Below are 6879 nucleotides of genomic sequence, written 5' to 3' on the forward strand. Positions count from 1 at the left end.
AAGAAGCACTTTGTTGCTCTCTTGGAACAACTTGGTGAAGCCAATGACATGATCGATGCTCACGAAGATACCATCTCTAAGATGGAAGGGCATAGTCGTGACTATGCCGACGAGATTTCGGATCTTTTCAATGCTCTTGAGGAAGAGCGTGGTCTACGTTTGGCTCTTGAGGAGTCACACAACGAAGATCATGCTAAATTAAAAAAAGATCGTGATCATGCTCTTGTTGTTTCTCGTGTGCTAAATTCCGAGAAGGCCAAACTTGGGGTTGATATTGCTAGACTCAAAGAGGAGTTTGATATACTTGACAAGGCCCACAAGGCCTTGAAGGGTATTCACGCTAGTCTCAAGGAGTCTCATGATCAACTCCAAGTGAAGCTAACTAAGGAGAAAGCCACATTTCCTCATATGGTTTTAATTGACAATGCAAATGCTACTAACCCGTGTTGTGAGCATATACATCTTGTTGAGGAAAATGCTAAGTTGAAGGAGCAGCTTGAGAAAGGCCTTGTGTCATGCATACAAGGTGAAAAGAACCTCAACGACCTTTTGAGTAGTCAAAAGGAAGTCGTGGCCAAGGAAGGGGTTGGGTACGTGCCCGACTCCAAGAACAAGAAGAAGAATGACAAGACCAAACGACCTCCTCCTCTCATGCAAACCTTTGTGAAGGAGGGAGAGAGTGTGTCCAAGGAGAAGAAGAAGAACATTGCAAAGGGCGGCAATGTCAAGAAGGGAAATGCCACCCCTCCCAACAAAGCCGGTGATTTTAATCCTTCTTATGTGTTATGTCATGCTTGTGATAGGCATGTTTATGCCAAATTTGTTGGTTCTCTTCATGAATACATCGAATGGTCTATTTGGGTTCCAAAGACCCTTGTTACTAACACCAAAGGACCCATTAAAAATGGGTACCTAAAACCAAGCATTGATCTCTTGTAGGTGTTTGCTTCCGGTGGGGAATCATGGTTGCTCGATAGCGGAGCTACAAATCATATGACCGGAAGCAAGGACTTGGTGATGGACGTGCACAAGGGTCCATCTATGCCCACCAATGTCGAGTGGGGTGATGCCTCATCTTCTAAGGTATTGGGACTTGGCAAGGTGGTCATCTCTCATGATCTCATGATCGAGAAGGTCATGCTTGTTGAGTCCCTTGCATACAATTTACTTTCGGTTCGTCAACTTGCAATCATGGGCTTTGCCACTTTCTTTGATATCGATACCGTGGCCCTCTTGTGGAGCAAGACTCTTAAAGTAGCCTTTGTTGGGCATGTCGAGAACGGTCTATATGTGATTAACTTTTCGGAGCGACCCACTAAAACCGCGACATGCCTAATGGCTAAAGTTGATGTGGGATGGCTTTGGCATCGCCGTTTAGCCCATGTCAATATGAGATCTTTGCAAAGTCTCCTCAAGGGAGACCATGTCCTTGGACTAACGAATGTTAGTTTTGCTAAAGATCGTGCTTGCAATGCATGTATCGAAGGAAAGCTACATGAGAAGGCTCACCCTCCCACGACTATCATTTATTCAAAGAGGCCTTTGGAGCTCCTTCACATGGATCTCTTTGGGCCTCCATCCTTCGATAGTCTTGGAGGTATGAAGTATTGCTTGGTGATTGTGGATGACTACTCAAGGTACACGTGGGTGTATTTCTTCAAGAGGAAGAGTGAGACCCAACAAACTATCATTGACTTTGCAAATGAAGCACAACGTCAACACAATGCAAAGATCTTGACAATAAGAAGTGACAACGGCACCGAGTTCAAGAACTACACCTTGGATGAGTTTCTTAGTGATGAGGGAATCAAGCATCAATATTCCGCACCCTACACCCCTCAACAAAACGGTGTTGCGGAGAGGAAGAACCGGACGTTGATGGATGCGGCAAGGACCATGATGGCGGAGTTCTTGTCACGACCGGTTTTCCAATAAAAATATTTATTGAAAAGCCAATCTTTTAAGTCCAGTATGAGAGAAATCCTCCACACTGGCAGACAAATTCTTGATACAATAAGCCAGTAGCATAAAATATATTACAGGGTCGAACTACGGTTGCTCAACCAAATTATTACAAGCATGCCAATAATTATACATAATGGCGGACACGACACAGGGGTGTGGAGGCATACTACTGACTCGAGGATAGGACGGTGGTGGAAAAACACAGCGGGGAGAGAAATACAAGACTCTACGTCTGTCATCTCATCGAGCGTCGAGGAGAGGCTCGATGAATTTATTTGGTAGCGGAAGCGGATATAATACAGTGACCAAATCCAGGGTCGCACAAGACTGACTGGGACTCCTCTAGGTGTCGGACTCGCTATCAAACTCTTCATCCATGAGATCGCCTTCGTCAGCATCTGGCCAAATCAACAAGCCAGTGAGTACTTTGAAAGTGCTCGCAAGACAGTTCGGACGTAAGATATAACAAATGCATGCATGGATGCGACATGATTAATTCATCAATGCTCATTAAAATAAAATTAGCATAACGGGGTAAGAAAAAGGGGAAACGGCGGTAGTCCGCCTGAAATCCCAACATAACACAAATGAGGACCGATCGGGTGTCTGAAGTGACGCCTCGAAAGGTGAACAAATAAAAATAAGGAAAAAAGATGCCACAGTAGGGCGTCTTAGCGACACCACATAAAGGGCTTTAAAAGAAATACCACAGTCGGACGTCTGAGCGACATCACAAAAAGGGCTTTAAAAGAAATGCCACAGTCGGACGTCTGAGCAACATCACAGAAAGGGCTTTAAAAGAAATGCCACAGTCGGACGTCTGAGCGACATCACATAAAGGGCTTTTAAAAGAAATGCCACAGTCGGACGTCTGAGCGACATCACATAAAGGGCTTTTAAAAGAAATGCCACAGTCGGACGTCTGAGCGACATCGCAGAAAGGGCTTTAAAATAAATGCCACAGTCGGACGTGTGAGCGACATCACATAAAGGGCTTTAAAAGAATTGCCACAGTCGGACGTCTGAGCGACATCGCGGAAAGGGCTTTTGTTCGCAAGTAAATAATACTCATAATAAACATTCAATTCATGAAAACAAACGGGTTAGTCCATCCACAGGAGTAATCATTTAACCGGACTTAGCACTCATGCGATTCACCGGAGTCTGTCATCAAAACTGACATTTGATCAGGATAAGATAATACGAATATGGGCATGGAATAGATGATTTGGGGAAATATATGACTCTGCAGAGTTTGTACAAAATTTTTCCCACAGCCAACGGATTTCCGTAGTCACGAAGGACTAGTTCCGTTTACGGTATTTCGGAAGAAAACACAGCTAACCGGTACACACCCATCCTACCTCTCGATGCTAGGAATCACCCTAGTCATCGTCCAAGAAAAACTTTTGAGACGGGGAGATCACAATCTCGAATAGCATGGGATCAAATTTATATACGCGCGCTCTAAGGGGTGCCCCCCTCTCGGTCCCAACCGGAAACACCCATGCCCCCTGACCGGATGACTGGCTTTAATCCAGGGCCATGGAACCATCATCACGGCCTCTCCTCTTTGGTGTGTACCATGAAAGCGGTTTGCAACTTACTAAACCATATTCCTTGCGGAAAACATGTGGTAGTACAAGGAAGGAAATGATAGGTACTGGACCGATATGGTTTGACACTGAAGTCACATAGTCTGGCGTAAGACTGGCATGCTACAACACTGCCGTCGTACCCATCCTCGTGCCAACACATGGCCATTCATATTCACGTTCATCCACGTATGGATCATTGAACTTACTCACCTTATTATCACATAAAATAACGTTCATCGGTATGCTCACCAACATGCCATGAAACTAACTAAATGCAAAACATGCCAACACACTCATCATATCAAAAGTTCAAACATGCTTTCCTGGTTCAGAGTAGTCGGAGCCTAGCTCGGTGAAGTTCGCGGCTCCGTCACCTCCTTCGGTATCTACGGTTTAAAGAAAATATATGCGCTAACGTAAATACCAAGGAGTGCACAGAAGGTAAACCAAATATTTTTCAAATAAATCTGATAAAAAACTAGACAAAAATTTAAAGAGAACAAAAAAGAATCAATCAAAAATACTTTTCTGATTAAAAGTTATAAGGGTTTTTGTCTAGGGACTAATCTGTAATGAAACAGAAGAATTCCAGGGGCTAGTTTAAAAAACAGAAAACGCTTCGGTAGCGACTACGCCAGCCCGAAGAGAAAACGCATTCTGCCCGAAGGCGCTTCCAGAAAACGATTCGAAAGAGAGAGCAGAGAGGCTGACGGTGGGGTCCCACCCGTCAGGTTCAAATGTTCAAACGGGGCGGCAGAGTTCGCCGGCGCCCGAGAGCCGCGGTGGTCGCCGGCGGCGATCCACGGCGAGGCAGAGAGATCGGAGAGTACCTCCGTGCTCAGGGTATCCTTCCGCGTCAGTTGATGGTGGTGGAGTCGGTCGGCGAGCACCACGTCGATGGCGAGCTCTGCTCCGGCGGACGGCGGCTCGGGTGGTCGAGGGGCTCGTCGGAGAGGGCTGCAAAGGTTAAATTGAAGAGGGGGTTATGCTCCTGGCAGCTAGAGAGGGTAACGAACGGGGTTTGAGCGCCGGAGATGGCCTCACCAGAACGAATCGGGCTGGAGGCCGAGGCGGGGCGAGGCGGCCGGAGCTGGGGGAGGAGACCTCCTCGAGGTCCCCCTAGTGGCCTGGCGGGGTGTTGGTGAGTAGTGGGGGTGCTGCGTGCACGAGAGTGAGCTCGGGACCCCTTTATATAGGCGGTCCGAGGCGGTTGCCGTGAACGAGGATCACCGGCGAGCGATTACGGTGGCGCAGTGCTCGGTCGGGGTGGTTAGGGGGTCGAGCGTCATCACGGAGGTTCAACGGGTCCGTTTTGGTGTTAAACTGGCCGGGGTTTGGGTGTTAAGGGCGAGCTCGACGGAACGGTGATGGCGCGGGCCCGTCGGCGGCGGAGAGCGCGTTCCGTGCTTGCCGGCCACGGTGGCTGTGCTACGGGCGTGCGCTGGCGTGCATGAGGCCACGCGGAGAGCCAGCGAGCAATGGGCGGCGCGGAACGGCGTTCTGCCGTGGTGTGCCTCCTGTCGGCCGCCACAGGAGGTCCCGACGCCGCAGAAGACGCCGGCGAGGGCGAGCCAGCACGCTATGGACGCCAGGAAGGCTCCACGCACGCGTGTGCAGCTTCGGACAAGAGGAAGAGGCGGCGAGGAACGTGCCAAGGGCACTGTGGCCGCGTGACCGAAACTGACGGACTGAAGATGACACTGAAACTGAATTTTCTGAACTTTGAACAGTAACAGTGCCCACCAGGTGTTCGACCGAATGAAATTGGCCTCTGGTGATTTTTCCTTGAGCTGATTGTTGGTGGAGTGGCTTCTCCTTGCTCAAGTAGGCTGCATGATTTTTGGTGGAATTTTTGGAGCAGTGTGGATATGAATTTCACCAAATTTGGCAAATCTGGTCCAAACTTGCAGAGACTGCATTTTGAAAAATTTGAAAAGGGGAGGAGTGGATCAAGATGGTTCTGGGTTGTGGGTTCAAAGGACAATCCAGGGGAATTGGTTTGAGGTCAAAACTCAAATGAAAAAGTGTACTTGCTTTGAAAATCCCTCAGGCTCCAAATAATTTTCAGAATTGAATTGAGGAAAAAATAATTAGAATAAAAATCCAAAACCAGTTTGGATTAGTTGGGACAGAGAATTTAGGTTGATCACTAGGGGGAGGGGAGGTTTTGGAGGGGTTTTATCTCATGGGCAAAAATACAAAGCCAAGGGTGGCTTCAAAGATAAGAAAAACCCAAATTTTCATAGAGCTTCACTTAAAAAAACAAATTAAAAACTCCCCAAAAAAAATTAGATTTTTAGAGGGAACTAACAGAGAAGAAGTTTGCAAAAGATCAACCACCAAAGTTTTGAAAGAAATAAAATCTTTGCCAAGGCAAAAGGAGGTTTTTAAGAGGAAGGTTTTTCTGAAAAAGAAAATTTTTAAAAAGGTCTCTCCTCAAAACCACAAAGTTTTGATAAAAAAACCAAATAAAAACTTTGGAGTGTCACAACACCTACCCCCTTAGGAAAAATCTCGTCCCCGAGATTTCAGCTGATCCTTAAATAAGTGTGGATGCTCTGTCCGAAGAAAATCCTCGCTTTCCCAAGTTGCTTCACTGTCGGTGTGATTGCTCCACTGGACTTTGAAAAACTTGATGGTTTTCTGTTGGGTCCTCCTTTCAGACTCCTCTAATATTCTTATGGGACATTCTCGATAAGTGAGGTCTGGCTGTATGTCAATGTTCTCATGGGATACTTGTTTCTCTGGGTTGCTTACGCACTTCCTTAATTGAGAGACGTGGAACACGTCGTGAATGTCGGACACGTCTTCGGGTAAGTCTAGTTGGTAGGCTACAGTGCCTCTTCGTGCCACTATGCAAAATGGTCCAATGAATCTTGGTGCTAATTTTCCCTTAATCTTAAACCATTGCAATCCTCTCATCGGGGATACTCTCAAGTATACGAATTCACCGGGTTCGAAGCTGACCCTACGATGTTTCTGATCATAATAACTTTTCTGTCGACTTTGAGCGGTCTTAAGTCGGTTCCTGATTAGCTTGACTTTTTCCTCGGCTTCTCTGAGCATATCTGGTCCGAAGATGCGGCTGTCTCCGGTCTCTGACCAATTTAACGGGGTACGACATCTCCTTCCGTATAGGGCTTCGAAAGGAGCCATTTGCAGGCTGGCCTGGTAACTGTTGTTGTGTGCAAACTCGGCATATGGCAGGCTGTCCTCCCAACTGGTTCCATAGGTGAGGACACATGCTCTCAGCATGTCTTCTAAAACCTGGTTTACGCGTTCTGTTTGTCCATCAGTCTGTGGATGGTATGCGGTA

Source organism: Triticum aestivum, chromosome 3A, assembly GCF_018294505.1.
Source record: "Triticum aestivum cultivar Chinese Spring chromosome 3A, IWGSC CS RefSeq v2.1, whole genome shotgun sequence".
In the NCBI taxonomy this organism is placed as follows: domain Eukaryota; kingdom Viridiplantae; phylum Streptophyta; class Magnoliopsida; order Poales; family Poaceae; genus Triticum; species Triticum aestivum.